This window comes from Triticum aestivum, chromosome 1D (assembly GCF_018294505.1).
Source record: "Triticum aestivum cultivar Chinese Spring chromosome 1D, IWGSC CS RefSeq v2.1, whole genome shotgun sequence".
Taxonomy (NCBI): domain Eukaryota; kingdom Viridiplantae; phylum Streptophyta; class Magnoliopsida; order Poales; family Poaceae; genus Triticum; species Triticum aestivum.
Window position 1 is genome coordinate 175,134,934 of NC_057796.1, and position 25,720 is coordinate 175,160,653.

Consider the following 25,720-nt stretch of genomic DNA (forward strand, 5'->3'; position numbering starts at 1 on the left):
CCGGGGCATCGTTGATTGCTGACAAAACATTGAGATGCCTAGTTTTTAAATTCTAGTAAATCCAAAACTCGTCTGAAATTCATGAAATTTGGCATGCTATCATGGAGCGGCATCAACATGGCGTGGTACAAATTTTGTCCCATTTGGGGCAGGTTTGGGTATATGCTTCTCACAAACCGGAGCTTCTCACAACAAGCATGATGGTTTTCGGTAGGGAACATCCCACCTTTGTGGACGAAACGAAATCCATTGCCTCTTATTGGTTTCAAAATTTTCTCTCGTGTCTACATAGAACAACAGGACTGTTGTGTGATTTTTTGTGATTTTTCGGGGTTCGTTTGGACATTTTTATGCATTAACTGAGTTTTCAATGCAGTTAATGTGCATAATTCAAATTTGAACTACATGCTCCAGCGCATATAAATTAGTTGAAAAATCAAATCTGTGTCCTTGGGTGCATGCTTAGGTCCCATGCAAGAAATGGGAATGAATTTCAAACATTGGGGCACCGTCGATTGCCGGCAAAAAATTGAGATGCCAGGATTTTAAATTCTAGTAAATCCAAAACCCATCTAAAATTCATGAAACTTGGCATGCTATCATGGAGCGGCATCAACATGCCGTGGTACAAATTTTGTCCCATTTTGGGCAGGTTTGGATATATGCTTCTCACAAACCGGAGCTTCTCACAACAAGCATGATGGTTTTCGGTAGGGAACGTCCCACCTTTGTGGACGAAACGATATCCATTGGCTCTTATTGCTTTCAAATTTTTTTCTCGTGTCAACATAGAACAACAGGAGTGTTTTGTGATTTTTGCTGTTTTTTGGGGTTCGTTTGGACATTTTTATGCATTAACTGAGTTTTCAATGCATTTTATGTGCATAATTCAAATTTGAACTACATGCACATGCTCCAGCGCATATAAATTGGTTGAGAAATCAAATATGTGTCCTTGCGTGGATGCTTAGGTCCCATGCAAGAAATGGGAATGAATTTCAAACACCGGGGCACCGTTGATTGCCGACAAAACATTGAGATGCCTGGTTTTTAAATTTTAGTAAATCCAAAACTCGTCTGAAATACATGAAATTTGGCATGCTATCATGGAGCGGCATCAACATGCCGTGGTACAAATTTTGTCCCATTTGGGGCAGGTTTGGGTATATGCTTCTCACAAATCGGAGCTTCTCACAACAAGCATGATGGTTTTCGGTAGGGAACGTCCCACCTTTGTGGCGTAACGATATCCGTTGCCTCTTATTGGTTTCAAATTTTTTTCTCGTGTCAACATAGAACAACAGGAGTGTTGTGTGATTTTTTGTTGTTTTTTGGGGTTCGTTTGGACAATTTTATGCATTAACTGAGTTTTCAATGCATTTTATGTGCATAATTCAAATTTGAACTACATGCACATGCTCCAGCGCATATAAATTGGTTGAGAAATCAAATCTGTGTCCTTGGGTGCATGCTTAGGTCCCATGCAAGAAATGGGAATGAATTTCAAACACTGGGGCACCGTGATTGCCGACAAAACATTTAGATGCCTGGTTTTTTAAATTCTAGTAAATCCAAAACTGGTCTGAAATTCATGAAACTTGGCATGCTATCAGGGAGCGGCATCAACATGCCGTGGTACAAATTTTGTCCCATTTGGGGCAGGTTTGGGTATGTGCTTCTCACAAACCGGAGCTTGTCACAACAAGCATGATGGTTTTCGGTAGGGAACGTCCCACCTTTGTGGCGTAACGATATCCATTGCCTCTTATTGGTTTCAAATTTTTTTCTCGTGTCAACATAGAACAACAGGAGTGTTGTATGATTTTTTGTGATTTTTCGGGGTTTGTTTGGATATTTTTATGCATTAACTGAGTTTTCAATGCATTTTATGTGCATAATTCAAATTTGAACTACATGCACATGCTCCAGCGCATATAAATTTGTTGAAAAATCAAATCTTTGTCCTTGGGTACATGCTTAGGTCCCATGCAAGAAATGGGAATAAATTTAAAACATCGGGGCACCGTTGATTGCCGGCAAAACATTGAGATGCCTAGTTTTTAAATTCTAGTAAATCCAAAGCTCGTCTGAAATTCATGAAACATGGCATGCTACCATGGAGCGGCATCGACATGCCGTGGTACAAATTTTGTCCCATTTGTGGAAGGTTTGGGTATATGCTTCTCACAAACCGGAGCTTCTCACAACTAGCATGATGGTTTTCGGTAGGGAACGTACCACCTTTGTGGACGAAACGATATCCACTGCCTCTTATATCTTTCAATTTTTCTCTGATGTCAATATAGGACAACAGGAGGGTTGTGTGATTTTTTGTGATTTTTCGGGGTTCATTTGGACATTTTTATGCCTTAACTGAGTTTTCAATTCATTTTATGTGCATCATTCAAATTTGAACTACATGCCCATGCCCCAGCGCATATAAATTTGTTGAGAAATCAAATCCGTGTCCTTGGGTGCATGCTTAGGTCCCATGCAAGAAATGGGAATGAATTTCAAACACCGGGGCACCGTTGATTGCCGGCAAAACATTGAGATGCCTGGTTTTGAAATTCTAGTAAATCCAAAACTCGTTTGAAATTCATGAAACTTGGCATGCTATCACGGAGCGGCATCAACATGCGGTGGTACAAATTTTGTCCCATTTGGGGCAGGTTTGGGTATCTGCTTCTCACAAACCGGAGCTTCTCACAACAAGCATGATGGTTTTCGGTAGGGAACGTCCCAGCTTTGTGGACGAAATGATATCCATTGCCTCTTATTGCTTTCAATTTTTTTCTTGTGTCTACATAGAACAACAGGAGTGTTGTGTGATTTTTTGTGAGTTTTCGGGGTTTGTTTGGAGACTTTTATGCATTAACTGAGTTTTCATTGCAGTTGATGTGCATAATTCAAATTTGAACAACATGCACATGCTCCAGCGCATATAAATTGGTTGAAAAATCAAATATGTGTCCTTGGGTGCATGCTTACGTCCCATGCAAGAAATGGGAATGAATTTGGAACACCGGGGCACCGTTGATTGCCGGCAAAACATTGAGATGCCTGGTTTTTAAATTCTAGTAAATCCAAAACTCGTCTGAAATTCATGAAACTTGGCATGCTATCATGGAGCGGCATCAACATGTCGTGGTACAAATTTTGTCCCATTTGGGGCAGGTTTGGGTATATGATTCTCACAAACCGGAGCTTCTCAAAACAAGCATGATGGTTTTCGGTAGGGAACGTCCCACCTTTGTGGACGAAATGATATCCATTGCCTCTTATTGCTTTCATTTTTTTTCTTGTGTCAACATAGAACAACAGGAGTGTTGTGTGATTTTTTGTGATTTTTCGGGGTTTGTTTGGACATTTTTATGCATTAACTGAGTTTTCAATGCATTTTATGTACATAATTCAAATTTGAACTACATGGACATGCTCCGGCGCATATAAATTGGTTGAGAAATGAAATCTGTGTCCTTGGGTGCATGCTTAGGTCCCATGCAACAAATGGGAATGAATTTCAAACACCGGGGCAGCGTTGATTTCCGGCAAAACATTGAGATGCCTGGTTTTTAAATTCTAGTAAATCCAAAACTCGTCTGAAATTTATGAAACTTGGCACGCTATCGTGGAGCGGCATCAACATGCCGTGGTACAAATTTTGTCCCATTTGGGGCAGGTTTGGGTATATGCTTCTCACAACAAGCGTGATGGTTTTCTGTAGGGAACGTCCCACCTTTGTGAACGAAACGATATCCATTGCCTCTTATTGCTTTCAAATTATTTTCTCGTGTCAACATAAAACAACAGGAGTATTGTGTGATTTTTGTGATTTTTCGGGGTTTGTCTGGACATTTTTATGCATTAACTGAGTTTTCAATGCATTTTATGTGCATAATTCAAATTTGAACTACATGCACATGCTCCAGCGCATATAAATTGGTTGAAAAATCAAATCTGAGTCCTTGGCTGCATGCTTAGGTCCCATGCAAGAAATGGGAATGAATTTCAAACACAGGGGCACCGTTTATTGCCGGCAAAACATTGAGATGCCTGGTTTTTAAATTCTAGTAAATCCAAAACTCGTCTGAAATTCATGAAACTTGGCATGCTATCATGGAGTGGCATCAACATGCCGTGGTACAAATTTTGTCCCATTTGGGGCAGGTTTGGGTATATGCTTCTCACAAACCGGAGCTTCTCACAAGAAGCATGATGGTTTTCGGTACGGAACGTCCCAGCTTTGTGGACGAAACGATATCCATTGCCTCTTATTGCTTTTAAGTTTTTTCTCGTGGCAACATAGAACAATAGGAGTGTTGTGTGATTTTTTGTGATTTTTGGGGGTTCGTGTGGACATTTTCATGCATTAACTGAGTTTCAATGCATTTTATGTGCATAATTAAAATTCGAGCTACATGCACATGCTCCAGCGCATATAAATTGGTTGAGAAATCAAATCCGTGTCCTTGGGTGCATGCTTAGGTCCCATGCAAGAAATGGGAATGAATTTCAAACTTCGGGGCACCGTTGATTGCCGGCAAAACATTGAGATGCCTGGTTTTTAAATTCTAACAAATCCAAAACTCATCTGAAATTCATGAAACTTGGCATGCTATCATGGAGCGGCATCAACATGCCATGGTATTAATTTTGTCCCATTTGGGGCAGGTTTGGGTATATGCTTCTCACAAATCGAAGCTTCTCACAACAAGCATGATGGTTTTCGGTAGGGAACGTCCCACCTTTGTGGCGAAACGATATCCATTGCCTCTTATTGGTTTCAAATTTTTTTCTCGTGTCAACATAGAATAACAGGAGTGTTGTGTGATTTTTTGTGATTTTTCGGGGTTTGTTTGGACATTTTTATGCATTAACTGAGTTTTCAATCCATTTTATGTGCATAATTCAAATTTGAACTACATGCACATGCTCGAACGCATATAAATTGGTTGAGAAATAGAATCTGTGTCCTTGGGTGCATGCTGAGGTCCCATGCAAGAAATGGGAATGAATTTCAAACACCGGGGCACCGTTGTTTGCCGGCAAAACATTGAGATGCCTGGTTTTTAAATTCTAGTAAATCCAAAGCTCGTCTGAAATTCATGAAACATGGCATGCTACCATGGAGCACCATCAACATGCCGTGGTACAAATATTGTCCCATTTGGGGAAGGTTTGGGTATATGCTTCTCACAAACCGGAGGTTCTCACAACAAGCATGATGGTTTTCGGTAGGGAACGTCCCACCTTTGTGGACGAAACGATATCCACTGCCTCTTATTGCTTTCAATTTTTCTCTCGTGTCAACATAGAACAAAAAGGAGTGTTGTGTGATTTTTTGTGATTTTTTGGGGTTCATTTGAACTTTTTTATGCATTAACTGTGTTTTCAATGCATTTTATGTGCATAATTCAAATTTGAACTACATGCACATGCTCCAGCGCATATAAATTGGTTCAGAAATCAAATCTGTGTCCTTGGGTGCATACTTAGGTCCCATGCAAGAAATGGGAATGAATTTCAAACACCTGGGCACCGTTGATTGCCGGCAAAACATTGACATGCCTGGTTTTTAAATTCTAGTAAATCCAAAACTCGTCTTAAATTCATGAAACTTGGCATGCTATCATGGAGCGGCGTCAACATGTCGTGGTACAAATTTTGTCCCATTTGGGGCAGGTTTGGGTATATGCTTCTCACAAACCAGAGCTTCTCACAACAAGCATGATGGTTTTCGGTAGGGAACGTCCCACCTTTGTGGACGAAATTATATCCATTGCCTCTAATTGCTTTCAATTTTTTCTCGTGTCAACATAGAACAACAGGAGTGTTGTGTGATTTTTTGTGATTTTTCGGGGTTCGTTTGGTTATTTTTATGCATTAACTAAGTTTTCAATGCAATTTATGTGCATAATTCAAATTTGAACTCCGTGCACATGCTCGAGCGCATAGAAATTGGTTGAAAAATCAAATCTGAGTCCTTGGGTGCATGCATAGGTCCCATGCAAGAAATGAGAATGAATTTCAAACACCGGGACACCTTTGATTGCCAGCAAAACATTGAGATGCCTGGTTTTTCAATTCTAGTAAATCCAAAACTCGTCTGAAATTCATGAAACTTGGCATGCTATCATGGAGCGGCATCAACATGCCGTGGTATAAATTTTGTCCCATTTGGGGCAGGTTTGCGTATATGCTTCTCACAAACCGGAGCTTCTCACAACAAGCATGATGGTTTTCGGTGGGGAACGTCCCACCTTTGTGGACGAAACGATATCCATTGCCTCTTATTGCTTTCAATATTTTTCTCGTGTCAACATAGAAAAACATGAGTGTTTCGTGATTTTTCGCTATTTTTCGGAGTTCGTTTGGACATTTTTGTGCATTAACTAAGTTTTCAATGCATTTTATGTGCATAATTTAAATTTGAACTACATACACATGCTCCAGCGCATATAAAATGGTTACGAAATCAATTATGTTTCCTTGGGTGCATGCTTAGGTCCCATGCAAGAAATGGGAATGAATTTCAAACACCTGGGCACCGTTGATTGCCGGCAAAACATTGAGATGCCTGGTTTTTAAATTCTAGTAAATCCAAAACTCGTCTGAAATTCATGAAACTTGGCATGCTATCATGGACCGGCATCAACATGCCGTGGTACAAATTTTGTCCCATTTGGGGCAGGTTTGGGTATATGCTTCTCACAAACCGGAGCTTCTCACAACAAGCATGATGGTTTTCGGTAGGGAACGTCCCACCTTTGTGGACGAAACGATATCCATTGCCTCTTATTGCTTTCAATTTTTTTCTGGTGTCAACATAGAACAACAGGAGTGTTGTGTCATTTTTCCGGGTTCATTTGGACATTTTTATGCATTAACTGAGTTTTCAATGCATTATATGTGCATAATTCAAATTTGAACTACATGCACATGCTCCAGCGCATATAAATTGGTTGAGAAATCAAATCTGTGTCCTTTGGTGCATGCTTAGGTCCCATGCAAGAAATGGGATTGAATTTCAAACACCGGGGCACCGTTGCTTCCCGGCAAAACATTGAGATGCCTGGTTTTTAAATTCTAGTAAATCCAAAACTCATCTGATATTCATGAAACTTGGCATGCTATCATGGAGCGGCATCAACATGCCGTGGTAAAATTTTTGTCCCATTTGGGGCATGTTTGGGTATATGCTTCTCACAAACCAGAGCTTCTCACAACAAGCATGATGGTTTTCGGTAGGGAACGTCCCACCTTTGTGGACGAAACGATATCCATTGCCTCTTATTGCTTTCAATTTTTTTCTCGTGTCAACATAGAACAACAGGAGTGTTGTGTGATTTTTTGTGATATTTCTGGGTTCGTTTGCACATTTTTATGCATTAACTAAGTTTTCAATGCATTTTATATGCATAATTCAAATTTCAACTACATGCACATGCCCCAGCGCATATAAATTGGTTGAAAAATCAAATCTGAGTCCTTGGGTGCATGCTTAGGTCCCATGCAAGAAATGGGAATGAATTCCGAACACCGGGGCACCGTTGACTGCCGGCAAAACATTGAGATGCCTGGTTTTTAAATTCTAGCAAATCCAAAACTCGTTTGAAATTCATGAAATTTGGCATGCTATCATGGAGCGGCATAAACATGGCTTGGTACAAATTTTGTCCCATTTGGGGCAAGTTTGGGTATATGCTTCTCACAAACCGGCGCTTCTCACAACAAGAATGATGGTTTTCGGTAGGGAACGTCCCACCTTTGTGGACGAAATGATATCCATTGCCTTTTATTGCTTTCAATTTTTTTCTCGTGTCAACATAGAACAACAGGAGTGTTGTGTGATTTTTTGTGATTTTTCAGGGTTCGTTTGGACATTTTTATGCATTAACTGAGTTTTCAATACATTTTATGTGCATAATTCAAATTTGAACTACATGCACATGCTCCAGCGCATATAAATTGGTTGAGAAATCAAATCTGTGTCCTTGGGTGCATGCTTAGGTCCCATGCAAGAAATGGGAATGAATTTCAAACACCGAGGCACTGTTGATTGCCGGCAAAACATTGAGATGCCTGGTTATTAAATTCTAGTAAATCCAAAACTCGTCCGAAATTCATGAAACTTGGCATGCTATCATGGAGCGGCATCAACATGCAGTGGTACAAATTTTGTCCCATTTGGGGCAGGTTTCGGTATATGCTTCTCACAAACCGGAGCTTCTCACAACAAGCATGATGGTTTTCGGTAGGGAACGTCCCACCATTGTGGACGAAACGGTATCCATTGCCTCTTATTGCTTTCAATTTTTTTCTCGTGTCAACATAGAACAACAGAAGTGTTGTGTGACTTTTTGTGATTTTTCGGGGTTCATTTGGACATTTTTATGCATTAACTGAGTTTTCAATGCATTTTATGTGCATAATTCAAATTTGATCTACATGCACATGCTCCAGCGCATATAAATTGGTTGAGAAATCAAATCTGTGTCCTTGGGTGCATGCTTAGGTCCCATGCAAGAAATGGGAATGAATTTCAAACACCGAGGCACTGTTGATTGCCGGCAAAACATTGAGATGCCTGGTTATTAAATTCTAGTAAATCCAAAACTCGTCCGAAATTCATGAAACTTGGCATGCTATCATGGAGCGGCATCAACATGCAGTGGTACAAATTTTGTCCCATTTGGGGCAGGTTTCGGTATATGCTTCTCACAAACCGGAGCTTCTCACAACAAGCATGATGGTTTTCGGTAGGGAACGTCCCACCATTGTGGACGAAACGGTATCCATTGCCTCTTATTGCTTTCAATTTTTTTCTCGTGTCAACATAGAACAACAGAAGTGTTGTGTGACTTTTTGTGATTTTTCGGGGTTCATTTGGACATTTTTATGCATTAACTGAGTTTTCAATGCATTTTATGTGCATAATTCAAATTTGATCTACATGCACATGCTCCAGCGCATATAAATTGGTTGGCAAATCAAATCCGTGTCCTTGGGTGCATCCTTAGGTCCCATGCAAGAAATGGGAATGAATTTAAAACACTGGGGCACCATTGACTGCCGGCAAAACATTGATATGCCTGGTTTTTAAGTTCTAGTAAATCCAAAACTCGTTTGAAATTCATGAAACATGGCATGCTATCATGGAGCGGCATCAACATGCCGTGGTACAAATTTTGTCCCACTTGGGGCAGGTTTGGGTATATGCTTCTCACAAACTGGAGCTTCTCACAACAAGCATGATGGTTTCGGTAGGGAATGTCCCACCTTTGTGGACGAAACGATATCCATTGCCTCTTATTGCTTTCAATTTCTTTTCTCGTGTCAACATAGAACAACAGGAGTGTTGTGTGACTTTTCGTGATTTTTGGGGTTCGTTTGGACATTTTTTATGCATTAACTGAGTTTTCAATGCATTTTATGTGCATAATTCAAATTTGAACTACATGCACATGCTCTAGCGCATATAAATTGGTTGAGAAATCAAATTTGTGTCCTTGGGTGCATGCTTAGGTCCCATGCAAGAAATGGGAATGAATTTCAAACACCGGGGCACCGTTGACTGCCGGCAAAACATTGAGATGCCTGGTTTTTAAATTCTAGTAAATCCAAAACTCGTCTGAAATTCATGAAACTTGGCATGCTATCATGGAGCGGCATCAACATGCCTTGGTACAAAATTTGTCCCATTTGGGGCAGGTTTGGGTATATGCTTCTCACAAACCGGAGCTTCTCACAACAAGCATGATGGTTTTCGGTGGGGAACGTCCCACCTTTGTGGACGAAACGATATCCATTGCCTCTTATTGCTTTCAATATTTTTCTCGTGTCAACATAGAAAAACATGAGTGTTTCGTGATTTTTCGTGATTTTTCGGAGTTCGTTTGGACATTTTTGTGCATTAACTAAGTTTTCAATGCATTTTATGTGCATAATTTAAATTTGAACTACATACACATGCTCCAGCGCATATAAAATGGTTAAGAAATCAATTATGTTTCGTTGGGTGCATGCTTAGGTCCCATGCAAGAAATGGGAATGAATTTCAAACACCTGGGCACCGTTGATTACCGGCAAAACATTGAGATGCCTGGTTTTTAAATTCTAGTAAATCCAAAACTCGTCTGAAATTCATGAAACTTGGCATGCTATCATGGAGCGGCATCAACATGCCGTGGTACAAATTTTGTCCCATTTGGGGCAGGTTTGGGTATATGCTTCTCACAAACCGGAGCTTCTCACAACAAGCATGATGGTTTTCGGTAGGGAACGTCCCACCATTGTGGACGAAACGATATCCATTGCCTCTTATTGCTTTCAATTTTTTTCTCGTGTCAACATAGAACAACAGAAGTGTTGTGTGACTTTTTGTGATTTTTCGGGGTTCATTTGGACATTTTTATGCATTAACTGAGTTTTCAATGCATTTTATGTGCATAATTCAAATTCGATCTACATGCACATGCTCCAGCGCATATAAATTGGTTGGCAAATCAAATCCGTGTCCTTGGGTGCATCCTTAGGTCCCATGCAAGAAATGGGAATGAATTTAAATCACTGGGCACCATTGACTGCCGGCAAAACATTGATATGCCTGGTTTTTAAATTCTAGTAAATCCAAAACTCGTTTGAAATTCATGAAACATGGCATGCTATCATGGAGCGGCATCAACATGACGTGGTACAAATTTTGTCCCACTTGGGGCAGGTTTGGGTATATGCTTCTCACAAACTGGAGCTTCTCACAACAAGCATGATGGTTTCGGTAGGGAATGTCCCACCTTTGTGGACGAAACGATATCCATTGCCTCTTATTGCTTTCAATTTCTTTTCTCGTGTCAACATAGAACAACAGGAGTGTTGTGTGATTTTTTGTGATTTTTCGGGGTTCGTTTGGACATTTTTTATGCATTAACTGAGTTTTCAATGCATTTTATGTGCATAATTCAAATTTGAACTACATGCACATGCTCCAGCGCATAGAAATTGGTTGAGAAATCAAATCTGTGTCCTTGGGTGCATGCTTAGGTCCCATGCAAGAAATGGGAATGAATTTCAAAAACCGGGGCACCGTTGATTGCCGGCAAAACATTGAGATGCCTGGTTTTTAAATTCTAGTAAATCCAAAACTCGTCTGAAATTCATGAAACTTGGCATGCTATCATGGAGCGGCATCAACATGCCGTGGTACAAATTTTGTCCCATTTGGGGCAGGTTTGGGTATATGCTTCTCACAAACCGGAGCTTCTCACAACAAGCATGATGGTTTTCGGTAGGGAACGTCCCACCTTTGTGGACGAACGATATACATTGCCTCTTATTGCTTTCAATTTTTTTCTCGTGTCAAAATAGAACAACAGGAGTGTTGGGTGTTTTTTTGTGATTTTTTGGGGTTCGTTTGGACATTTTTATGCATTAACTGAGTTTTCAATGCATTTTATGTGCATAATTTAAATTCGAACTACGTGCACATGCTCCAGCGCATATAAATTGGTTCACAAATCAAATCTGTGTCCTTGGGTGCATGCTTAGGTCCCATTCAAGAAATGGGAATGAATTTCAAACACGGGGCACCGTTGACAGCCGGCAAAACATTGAGATGCCTGGTTTTTAAATTCTAGCAACTCCAAAACTCGTTTGAAATTCATGAAACTTGGCATGCTATCATGCAGCGGCATCAACATGCCTTGGTACAAATTTTGTCCCATTTGGGGCAGGTTTGGGTATATGCTTCCCACAAACCGGAGCTTCTCACAACAAGAATGATGGTTTTCGGTAGGGAACGTCCCACCTTTGTGGACGAAACGATATCCATTGCCTCTTATTGATTTCAATTTTTTTTCTCGTCAACATAGAACAACAGGAGTGCTGTGTGATTTTTTGTGATTTTTCAGGGTTCGTTTGGACATTTTTCTGCATTAACTGAGTTTTCAATGCATTTTATGTGCATAATTCAAATTTGAACAACACGCACATGCTCCAGCGCATATAAATTGGTTGAGAAATCAAATCTGTGTCCTTGGGTGCATGCTTAGGTCCCATGCAAGAAATGGGAATGAATTTCAAACACCAGGGCACCGTTGATTGCCGGCAAAACATTGAGATGCCTGGTTTTTAAATTCTAGTAAATCCAAAACTCGTCTGAAATTCATGAAACTTGGCATGCTATCATGGAGCGGCATCAACATGCCGTGGTACAAATTTTGCCCATTTGGGGCAGGTTTGGGTATATGCTTCTCACAAACCGGAGCTTGTCACAACAAGCATGATGGTTTTCGGTAGGGAACGTCCCACCTTTGTGGACGAAACGATATCCATTGCCTCTTATTGCTTTCAATTTTTTTCTCGTGTCAACATAGAACAACAGGAGTGTTGTCTGATTTTTGTGATTTTTCGGGGTTCGTTTGGACATTTTTATGCATTAACTGAGTTTTCAATGCATTTTATGTGCATAATTCAAATTTGAACTACATGCACATGCTCCAGCATATAAATTGGTTGAGAAATCAAATATGTGTCTTTGGGTGCATGCTTAGGTCCCATGCAAGAAATGGGAATGAATTTCAAACACCGGGGCACCGTTGATTGCCGGCAAAACATTGAGATGCCTGGTTTTTAAATTCTAATAAATCCAAAACTCGTCTGAAATTCATGAAACTTGGCATGCTATCATGGAGCGGCATCAACATGCCGTGGTACAAATTTTGTCCCATTTGGGGCAGGATTGGGTATATGCTTCTCACAAACCGGAGCTTCTTACAACAAGCATGATGGTTTTCGGTAGGGAACGTCCCACCTTTGTGGACGAAACGATATCCATTGCCTCTTATTGCTTTCAATTTTTTTCTCGTGTCAACATAGAACAACAGGAGTGTTGTCTGATTTTTGTGATTTTTCGGGGTTCGTTTGGACATTTTTATGCATTAACTGAGTTTTCAATGCATTTTATGTGCATAATTCAAATTTGAACTACATGCACATGCTCTAGCGCATATAAATTGGTTGAGAAATCAAATTTGTGTCCTTGGGTGCATGCTTAGGTCCCATGCAAGAAATGGGAATGAATTTCAAACACCGGGGCACCGTTGACTGCCGGCAAAACATTGATATGCCTGGTTTTTAAATTCTAGTAAATCCAAAACTCGTCTGAAATTCATGAAACTTGGCATGCTATCATGGAGCGGCATCAACATGCCTTGGTACAAAATTTGTCCCATTTGGGGCAGGTTTGGGTATATGCTTCTCACAAACCGGAGCTTCTCACAACAAGCATGATGGTTTTTGGTAGGGAACGTCCCACCTTTGTGGACGAAACGGTATCCATTGCCTCTTATTGCTTTCAATTTTTTTCTCGTGTCAACATAGAACAAGAGGAGTGTTGTGTGATTTTTTGTGATTTTTCGGGGTTCGTTTGGACATTTTTATGCATTCACTGAGTTTTCAATGCATTTTATGTGCATAATTCAAATTTGAACTGCATGCACATTCTCCAGCGCCTAAAAATTGGTTGAAAAATCAAATCAGAGTCCTTGGGTGCATGCTTAGGTCCCATGCAAGAAATGGGAATGAATTTCAAACACCGGGGCACCGTTGACTGCCGGCAAAACATTGATATGCCTGGTTTTTAAATTCTAGTAAATCCAAAACTCGTCTGAAATTCATGAAACTTGGCATGCTATCATGGAGCGGCATCAACATGCCTTGGTACAAAATTTGTCCCATTTGGGGCAGGTTTGGGTATATGCTTCTCACAAACCGGAGCTTCTCACAACAAGCATGATGGTTTTTGGTAGGGAACGTCCCACCTTTGTGGACGAAACGGTATCCATTGCCTCTTATTGCTTTCAATTTTTTTCTCGTGTCAACATAGAACAAGAGGAGTGTTGTGTGATTTTTTGTGATTTTTCGGGGTTCGTTTGGACATTTTTATGCATTCACTGAGTTTTCAATGCATTTTATGTGCATAATTCAAATTTGAACTGCATGCACATTCTCCAGCGCCTAAAAATTGGTTGAAAAATCAAATCAGAGTCCTTGGGTGCATGCTTAGGTCCCATGCAAGAAATGGGAATGAATTTCAAACACCGGGAAACCGTTGATTGCCGGCAAAACATTGAGATGCCTGGTTTTTAAATTCTAATAAATCCAAAACTCATGTGAAATTCATGAAACTTGGCATGCTATCATGGAGCGGCATCAACATGCCTTGGTACAAAATTTGTCCCATTTGGGGCAGGTTTGGGTATATACTTCTCACAAACCGGAGCTTCTCCTAACAAGAATGATGGTTTTCGGTAGGGTACGTCCCACCTTTGTGGACGAAACGATATCCATTGCCTCTTATTGCTTTCAATTTTTTTTCTCGTGTCAACATAGAACAGCAGGAGTGTTGTGTGATTTTTTGGGGTTCGTTTGGACATTTTTATGCATTAACTGCGTTTTCAATGCATTTTATGTGCATAATTCAAATTTGAACTACATGCACATGCTCTAGCGCATATAAATTGGTTGAGAAATCAAATATGTGTCCTTGGGTGCATGCTTAGGTCCCATGCAAGAAATGGGAATGAATTTCAAACACCGGGGCACCGTTGATTGCCGGCAAAACATTGAGATGCCTGGTTTTTAAATTCTAGTAAATCCAAAACTCGTCTGAAATTCATGAAACTTGGCATGCTATCATGGAGCGGCATCGACATGCCGTGGTACAAATTTTGTCCCATTTGGGGCAGGTTTGGGTATATGCTTCTCACAAACCGGAGCTTCTCACAACAAGCATGATGGTTTTCGGTAGGGAACGTCCCACCTTTGTGGACGAAACGATATCCATTGCCTCTTATTGCTTTCAATTTTTTTCTCGTGTCAACATAGAACAACAGGAGTGTTGTCTGATTTTGTGATTTTTCGGGGTTCGTTTGGACATTTTTATGCTTTAACTTAGTTTTCAATGCATTTTATGTGCATAATTCAAATTTGAACTACATGCACATGCTCCAGCATATAAATTGGTTGAGAAATCAAATCTGTGTCCTTGGGTGCATGCTTAGGTCCCATGCAAGAAATGGGAATGAATTTCAAACACCGGGGCACCGTTGATTGCCGGCAAAACATTGAGATGCCTGGTATTTAAATTCTAGTAAATCCAAAACTCGTCTGAAATTGATGAAACTTGGCATGCTATCATGGAGCGGCATCAACATGCCGTGGTACAAATTTTGTCCCATTTGGGGCAGGTTTGGGTATATGCTTCTCACAAACCGGAGCTTCTCACAACAAGCATGATGGTTTTTGGTAGGGAACGTCCCACCTTTGTGGACGAAACGATATCCATTGCCTCTTATTGCTTTCAATTTTTTTCTCGTGTCAACATAGAACAACAGGAGTGTTGTCTGATTTTTGTGATTTTTCGGGGTTCGTTTGGACATTTTTATGCATTAACTGAGTTTTCAATGCATTTTATGTGCATAATTAAAATTTGAACTACATGCACATGCTCTAGCGCATATAAATTGGTTGAGAAATCAAATTTGTGTCCTTGGGTGCATGCTTAGGTCCCATGCAAGAAATGGGAATGAATTTCAAACACCGGGGCACCGTTGACTGCCGGCAAAACATTGAGATGCCTGGTTTTTAAATTCTAGTAAATCCAAAACTCGTCTGAAATTCATGAAACTTGGCATGCTATGATGGAGCGGCATCAACATGCCTTGGTACAAAATTTGTCCCATTTCGGGCAGGTTTGGGTATATGCTTCTCACAAACCGGAGCTTCTCACAACAAGCATGATGGTTTTTGGTAGGGAACGTCCCACCTTTGTGGACGAAACGGTATCCATTGCCTCTTATTGCTTTCAATTTTTTTCTCGTGTCAACATAGAACAAGAGGAGTGTTGTGTGATTTTTTGTGATTTTTCGGGGTTCGTTTGGACATTTTTATGCATTCACTGAGTTTTCAATGCATTTTATGTGCATAATTCAAATTTGAACTACATGCACATTCTCCAGCGCCTAAAAATTGGTTGAAAAATCAAATCAGAGTCCTTGGGTGCATGCTTAGGTCCCATGCAAGAAATGGGAATGAATTTCAAACACCGGGAAACCGTTGATTGCCGGCAAAACATTGAGATGCCTGGTTTTTAAATTCTAATAAATCCAAAACTCGTGTGAAATTCATGAAACTTGGCATGCTATCATGGAGCGGCATCAACATGCCTTGGTACAAAATTTGTCCCATTTGGGGCAGGTTTGGGTATATACTTCTCACAAACCGGAGCTTCTCCTAACAAGAATGATGGTTTTCGGTAGGGTACGTCCCACCTTTGTGGACGAAACGATATCCATTGCCTCTTATTGCTTTCAATTTTTTTTCTCGTGTCAACATAGAACAGCAGGAGTGTTGTGTGATTTTTTGTGATTTTTTGGGGTTCGTTTGGACATTTTTATGCATTAACTGCGTTTTCAATGCATTTTATGTGCATAATTCAAATTTGAACTACATGCACATGCTCCAGCGCATATAAATTGGTTGAGAAATCAAATATGTGTCCTTGGGTGCATGCTTAGGTCCCATGCAAGAAATGGGAATGAATTTCAAACACCGGGGCACCGTTGATTGCCGGCAAAACATTGAGATGCCTGGTTTTTAAATTCTAGTAAATCCAAAACTCGTCTGAAATTCATGAAACTTGGCATGCTATCATGGAGCGGCATCAACATGCCGTGGTACAAATTTTGCCCCATTTGGGGCAGGTTTGGGTATATGCTTCTCACAAACCGGAGCTTCTCACAACAAGCATGATGGTTTTCGGTAGGGAACGTCCCACCTTTGTGGACGAAACGATATCCATTGCCTCTTATTGCTTTCAATTTTTTTCTCGTGTCAACATAGAACAACAGGAGTGTTGTCTGATTTTGTGATTTTTCGGGGTTCGTTTGGACATTTTTATGCTTTAACTTAGTTTTCAATGCATTTTATGTGCATAATTCAAATTTGAACTACATGCACATGCTCCAGCATATAAATTGGTTGAGAAATCAAATCTGTGTCCTTGGGTGCATGCTTAGGTCCCATGCAAGAAATGGGAATGAATTTCAAACACCGGGGCACCGTTGATTGCCGGCAAAACATTGAGATGCCTGGTTTTTAAATTCTAGTAAATCCAAAACTCGTCTGAAATTCATGAAACTTGACATGCTATCATGGAGCGGCATCAACATGCCGTGGTACAAATTTTTTCCCATTTGGGGCAGGTTTGGGTATATGCTTCTCACAAACCGGAGCTTCTCACAACAAGCATGATGGTTTTTGGTAGGGAACGTCCCACCTTTGTGGATGAAACGTTATCCATTGCCTCTTATTGCTTTCAATTTTTTTCTCGTGTCAACATAGAACAACAGGAGTGTTGTGTGATTTTTTGTGATTTTTCGGGGTTCGTTTGGACATTTTTATGCATTAACTGAGTTTTCAATACATTTTATGTGCATAATTCAAATTTGAACTACATGCACATGCTCCAGCGCATATAAATTGGTTGAGAAATCAAATCTGTGTCCTTGGGTGCATGCTTAGGTCACATGCAAGAAATGGGAATGAATTTCAAACACTGGGGCACCGTTGATTGCCGGCAAAGCATTGAGATGCCTGGTTTTTAAATTCTAGTAAATTCAAAACTCGTCTAAAATTCATGAAACTTGGCATGCTATCATGGAGCGGCATCAACATGCCGTGCTACAAATTTTGTCCCATTTGGGGCAGGTTTGGGTATATGCTTCTCACAAACCGGAGCTTCTCACAACAAGAATGATGGTTTTCGGTAGGGAACGGCCCACCTTTGTGGACGAAACGATATCCATTGCCTCTTATTGCTTTCAATGTTTTTCTCGTGTCAACATAGAACAACAGGAGTGTTGTGTCATTTTTTGTGATTTTTCGGGGTTTGTTTGGACATTTTTATGCATTAACTGAGTTTTCAATGCATTTTATGTGCATAATTAAAATTTGAACTACATGCACATGCTCTAGCGCATATAAATTGGTTGAGAAATCAAATTTGTGTCCTTGGGTGCATGCTTAGGTCCCATGCAAGAAATGGGAATGAATTTTAAACACCGGGGCACCGTTGATTGCTGGCAAAACATTGAGATGCCTGGTTTTCAAATTCTAGTAAATCCAAAACTCGTCTGAAATTCATGAAACTTGGCATGCTATCATGGAGCGGCATCAACATGCCGTGGTACAAATTTTGTCCCATTTGGGGCAGGTTTCGGTATATGCTTCTCACAAACCGGAGCTTCTCACAACAAGCATGATGATTTTTGGTAGGGAACGTCCCACCTTTGTGGATGAAACGTTATCCATTGCCTCTTATTGCTTTCAATTTTTTTCTCGTGTCAACATAGAATAACAGGAGTGTTGTGTGATTTTTTGTGATTTTTCGGGGTTCGTTTGGACATTTTTATGCATTAACTGAGTTTTCAATACATTTTATGTGCATAATTCAAATTTGAACTACATGCACATGCTCCAGCGCATATAAATTGGTTGAGAAATCAAATCTGTGTCCTTGGGTGCATGCTTAGGTCCCATGCAAGAAATGAGAATGAATTTCAAACACTGGGGCACCGTTGATTGCCGGCAAAGCATTGAGATGCCTGGTTTTTAAATTCTAGTAAATTCAAAACTCGTCTAAAATTCATGAAACTTGGCATGCTATCATGGAGCGGCATCAACATGCCGCGGTACAAATGTTGTCCCATTTGGGGCAGGTTTGGGTATATGCTTCTCACAAACCGGAGCTTCTCACAACAAGAATGATGGTTTTCGGTAGGGAACGGCCCACCTTTGTGGACGAAACGATATCCATTGCCTCTTATTGCTTTCAATGTTTTTCTCGTGTCAACATAGAACAACAGGAGTGTTGTGTCATTTTTTGTGATTTTTCGGGGTTTGTTTGGACATTTTTATGCATTAACTGAGTTTTCAATGCATTTTATGTGCATAATTAAAATTTGAACTACATGCACATGCTCTAGCGCATATAAATTGGTTGAGAAATCAAATTTGTGTCCTTGGGTGCATGCTTAGGTCCCATGCAAGAAATGGGAATGAATTTCAAACACCGGGGCACCGTTGATTGCCGGCAAAACATTGAGATGCCTGGTTTTTAAATTCTAGTAAATCCAAAACTCGTCTAAAATTCATGAAACTTGGCATGCTATCATGGAGCGGCATCAACATGTCGTGGTACAAATTTTGTCCCATTTGGGGCAGGTTTGGGTATATGCTTCTCACAAACCGGAGCTTCTCACAACAAGCATGATGGTTTTCGGTAGGGAACGTCCCACCTTTGTGGACGAAACGATATCTATTGCCTCTTATTGCTTTCAATTTTTTTTCTCATGTCAACATAGAACAACAGGAGTGTTGTGTGATTTTTTGTGATTTTTCGGGGTTCGTTTGGACATTTTTATGCATTAACTGCGTTTTCAATGCATTTTATGTGCATAATTCAAATTTGAACTACATGCACATGCCCCAGCGCATATAAATTGGTTGAGAAATCAAATATGTGTCCTTGGGTGCATGCTTAGGTCCCATGCAAGACATGGGAATGAATTTCAAACACCGGGGCACCGTTGATTGCCGGCAAAACATTGAGATCCCTGGTTTTTAAATTCTAGTAAATCCAAAACTCATCTGAAATTCATGAAACTTGGCATGCTATCATGGAGCGGCACCAACATGCCGTGGTACAAATTTTGTCCCATTTGGGGCAGGTTTGGGTATATGCTTCTCACAAACCGGAGCTTCTCACAACAAGCATGATGGTTTTCGGTAGGGAACGTCCCACCTTTGTGGACGAAACGATATCCATTGCCTCTTATTGCTTTCAATTTTTTTCTCGTGTCAACATAGAACAACAGGAGTGTTGTCTGATTTTTGTGATTTTTCGGGGTTCGTTTGGACATTTTTATGCTTTAACTGAGTTTTCAATGCATTTTATGTGCATAATCCAAATTTCACCAAATGCACATGCTCCAGCATATAAATTGGTTGAGAAATCAAATCTGTGTCCTTGGGTTCATGCTTAGGTCCCATGCAAGAAATGGGAATGAATTTCAAACACCGGGGCACCGTTGATTGCCGGCAAAACATTGAGATGCCTGGTTTTTAAATTCTAGTAAATCCAAAACTCGTCTGAAATTCATGAAACTTGGCATGCTATCATGGAGCGGCATCAACATGCCGTGGTACAAATTTTGTCCCATTTGGGGCAGGTTTGGGTATACGCTTCTCACAAACCGGAGCTTCTCACAACAAGCATGATGGTTTTCGGTAGGGAACGTCCCACCTTTGTGGATGAAACGTTATCCATTGCCTGTTATTGCTTTCAATTTTTTTCTCGTGTCAACATAGAACAACAGGAGTGTTGTGTGATTTTTTGTGATTTTTCGGGGTTCGTTTGGACATTTTTATGCATTAACTGAGTTTTCAATGCATTTTATGTGCATAATTCAAATTTGAACTACATGCACATGCTCCAGCGCATATAAATTGGTTGAGAAATCAAATCTGTGTCCTTGGGTGCATGCTTAGGTCCCATGCAAGAAATGGGAATGAATTTCAAACACCGGGGCACCGTTGATTGCCGGCAAAGCATTGAGATGCCTGGTTTTTAAATTCTAGTAAATTCAAAACTCGTCTAAAATTCATGAAACTTGGCATGCTATCATGGAGCGGCATCAACATGCCGTGGTACAAATTTTGTCCCATTTGGGGCAGGTTTGGGTATATGCTTCTCACAAACCGGAGCTTCTCACAACAAGAATGATGGTTTTCGGTAGGGAACGTCCCACCTATGTGGACGAAACGATATCCATTGCCTCTTATTGCTTTCAATTTTTTTCTCGTGTCAACATAGAACAACAGGAGTGTTGTGTGATTTTTTGTGATTTTTCGGGGTTTGTTTGGACATTTTTATGCATTAACTGAGTTTTCAATGCATTTTATGTGCATAATTAAAATTTGAACTACATGCACATGCTCTAGCGCATATAAATTGGTTGAAAAATGAAATATGTGTCCTTGGGTGCATGCTTAGGTCCCATGCAAGAAATGGGAATGAATTTAAAACACCGGGGCACCGTTGATTGCCGGCAAAACATTGAGATGCCTGGTTTTTAAATTCTAGTAAATCCAAAACTCGTCTAAAATTCATGAAACTTGGCATGCTATCATGGAGCGGCATCAACATGCCGTGGTACAAATTTTGTCCCATTTGGGGCAGGTTTGGGTATATGCTTCTCACAAACCGGAGCTTCTCACAACAAGCATGATGGTTTTCGGTAGGGAACGTCCCACCTTTGTGGACGAAACGATATCCGTTGCCTCTTATTGCTTTCAATTTTTTTCCCGTGTCAACATAGAACAACAAGAGTGTTGTGTGATTTTTTGTGATTTTTCAGGGTTCGTTTGGACATTTTTAAGCATTAACTAAGTTTTCATTGCATTTTATGTGCATAATTCAAATTTGAACTACATGCACATGCCCCAGCGCATATAAATTGGTTGAAAAATCAAATCTGAGTCCTTGGGTGCATGCATAGGTCCCATGCAAGAAATGGGAATGAATTTCATACACCGAGAAACCGTTGATTGCCGGCAAAACATTGAGATGCCTGGTTTTTAAATTCTAGTAAATCCAAAACTCGTCTGAAGTTCATGAAACATGGCATGCTATCATGGAGCGGCATCAACATGCCTTAGTACAAATTTTGTCCCATTTGGGGCAGGCTTGGGTATATACTTCTCACAAACAGGAGCTGCTCACAACAAGAATGATTGTTTTCGGTAGGGTGCGTCCCACCTTTGTGGACGAAACGATATTTATTGCCTCTTATTGCTTTCAATTTTTTTTCTCATGTCAACATAGAACAACAGGAGTGTTGTGTGATTTTTTGTGATTTTTCGGGGTTCGTTTGGACATTTTTATGCATTAACTGCGTTTTCAATGCATTTTATGTGCATAATTCAAATTTGAACTACATGCACATGCTCCAGCGCATATAAATTGGTTGAGAAATCAAATATGTGTCCTTGGGTGCATGCTTAGGTCCCATGCAAGACATGGGAATGAATTTCAAACACCGGGGCACCGTTGATTGCCGGCAAAACATTGAGATCCCTGGTTTTTAAATTCTAGTAAATCCAAAACTCATCTGAAATTCATGAAACTTGGCATGCTATCATGGAGCGGCACCAACATGCCGTGGTACAAATTTTGTCCCATTTGGGGCAGGTTTGGGTATATGCTTCTCACAAACCGGAGCTTCTCACAAAAAGCATGATGGTTTTCGGTAGGGAACGTCCCACCTTTGTGGACGAAACGATATCCATTGCCTCTTATTGCTTTCAATTTTTTTCTCGTGTCAACATAGAACAACAGGAGTGTTGTCTGATTTCTGTGATTTTTCGGGGTTCATTTGGACATTTTTATGCTTTAACTGAGTTTTGAATGCATTTTATGTGCATAGTTCAAATTTGAACTACATGCACATGCTCCAGCATTTAAATTGGTTGAGAAATCAAATCTGTGTCCTTGGGTGCATGCTTAGGTCCCATGCAAGAAATGGGAATGAATTTCAAACACCGGGGCACCGTTGATTGCTGGCAAAACATTGAGATGCCTGGTTTTTAAATTCTAGTAAATCCAAAACTCGTCTGAAATTCATGAAACTTGGCATGCTATCATGGAGCGGCATCAACATGCCGTGGTACAAATTTTGTCCCATTTGGGGCAGGTTTCGGTATATGCTTCTCACAAACCGGAGCTTCTCACAACAAGCATGATGATTTTTGGTAGGGAACGTCCCACCTTTGTGGATGAAACGTTATCCATTGCCGCTTATTGCTTTCAATTTTTTTCTCGTGTCAACATAGAACAGCAGGAGTGTTGTGTGATTTTTCGGGGTTCGTTTGGACATTTTTATGCATTAACTGAGTTTTCAATACATTTTATGTGCATAATTCAAATTTGAACTACATGCACATGCTCCAGCGCATATAAATTGGTTGAGAAATCAAATCTGTGTCCTTGGGTGCATGCTTAGGTCCCATGCAAGAAATGGGAATGAATTTCAAACACTGGGGCACCGTTGATTGCCGGCAAAGCATTGAGATGCCTGGTTTTTAAATTCTAGTAAATTCAAAACTCGTCTAAAATTCATGAAACTTGGCATGCTATCATGGAGCGGCATCAACATGCCGTGGTACAAATTTTGTCCCATTTGGGGCAGGTTTGGGTATATGCTTCTCACAAACCGGAGCTTCTCACAACAAGAATGATGGTTTTCGGTAGGGAACGGCCCACCTTTGTGGACGAAACGATATCCATTGCCTCTTATTGCTTTCAATGTTTTTCTCGTGTCAACATAGAACAACAGGAGTGTTGTGTCATTTTTTGTGATTTTTCGGGGTTTGTTTGGACATTTTTATGCATTAACTGAGTTTTCAATGCATTTTATGTGCATAATTAAAATTTGAACTACATGCACATGCTCTAGCGCATATAAATTGGTTGAGAAATCAAATTTGTGTCCTTGGGTGCATGCTTAGGTCCCATGCAAGAAATGGGAATGAATTTCAAACACCGGGGCACCGTTGATTGCCGGCAAAACATTGAGATGCCTGGTTTTTAAATTCTAGTAAATCCAAAACTCGTCTAAAATTCATGAAACTTGGCATGCTATCATGGAGCGGCATCAACATGTCGTGGTACAAATTTTGTCCCATTTGGGGCAGGTTTGGGTATATGCTTCTCACAAACCGGAGCTTCTCACAACAAGCATGATGGTTTTCGGTAGGGAACGTCCCACCTTTGTGGACGAAACGATATCCATTGCCTCTTATTGCTTTCAATTTTTTTCTCGTGTCAACATAGAACAGTAGGAGTGTTGTGTGATCTTTTGGGGTTCGTTTGGACATTTTTATGCATTAACTGCGTTTTCAATGGATTTTATGTGCATAATTAAAATTTGAACTACATGCACATGCTCTAGCGCATATAAATTTGTTGAGAAATCAAATATGTGTCCTTGGGTGCATGCTTAGGTCCCATGCAAGAAATGGGAATGAATTTCATACACCGGGAAACCGTTGATTGCCGGCAAAACATTGAGATGCCTGGTTTTTAAATTCTAATAAATCCAAAACTTGTCTGAAATTCATGAAACTTGGCATGCTATCATGGAGCGGCATCAACATGCCGTGGTACAAATTTTGTCCCATTTGGGGCAGGTTTGGGTATATGCTTCTCACAAACCGGAGCTTCTCACAACAAGCATGATGGTTTTCGGTAGGGAACGTCCCACCTTTGTGGACGAAACGATATCCATTGCCTCTTATTGCTTTCAATTTTTTTCTCGTGTCAACATAGAACAACAGGAGTGTTGTCTGATTTCTGTGATTTTTCGGATTTCATTTGGACATTTTTATGCTTTAACTGAGTTTTGAATGCATTTTATGTGCATAGTTCAAATTTGAACTACATGCACATGCTCCAGCATTTAAATTGGTTGAGAAATCAAATCTGTGTCCTTGGTTGCATGCTTAGGTCCCATGCAAGAAATGGGAATGAATTTCAAACACCGGGGCACCGTTGATTGCCGGCAAAACATTGAGATGCCTGGTTTTTAAATTCTAGTAAATATAAAACTCGTCTGAAATTCATGAAACTTGGCATGCTATCATGGAGCGGCATCAACATGCCGTGGTACAAATTTTGTCCCATTTGGGGCAGGTTTGGGTATATGCTTCTCACAAACCGGAGCTTCTCACAACAAGCATGATGGTTTTTGGTATGGAACGTCCCACCTTTGTAGATGAAACGGTATCCATTGCTCTTATTGCGTTCAATTTTTTTCTCGTGTCAACATAGAACAACAGGAGTGTTGTGTGATTTTCTGTGATTTTTCGGGGTTCGTTTGGACATTTTTATGCATTAACTGAGTTTTCAATGCATTTTATGTGCATAATTCAAATTTGAAATACATGCACATGCTCCAGTGCATATAAATTGGTTGAGAAATCAAATCTGTGTCCTTGGGTGCATGCTTAGGTCCCATGCAAGAAATGGGAATGAATTTCAAACACCGGGGCACCGTTGATTGCTGGCAAAACATTGAGATGCCTGGTTTTTAAATTCTAGTAAATCCAAAACTCGTCTGAAATTCATGAAACTTGGCATGCTATCATGGAGCGGCATCAACATGCCGTGGTACAAATTTTGTCCCATTTGGGGCAGGTTTCGGTATATGCTTCTCACAAACCGGAGCTTCTCACAACAAGCATGATGGTTTTTGGTAGGGAACGTCCCACCTTTGTGGATGAAACGTTATCCATTGCCTCTTATTGCTTTCAATTTTTTTCTCGTGTCAACATAGAACAACAGGAGTGTTGTGTGATTTTTTGTGATTTTTCGGGGTTCGTTTGGACATTTTTATGCATTAACTGAGTTTTCAATGCATTTTATGTGCATAATTCAAATTTGAACTACATGCACATGCTCCAGCGCATATAAATTGGTTGAGAAATCAAATCTGTGTCCTTGGGTGCATGCTTAGGTCCCATGCAAGAAATGAGAATGAATTTCAAACACTGGGGCACCGTTGATTGCCGGCAAAGCATTGAGATGCCTGGTTTTTATATT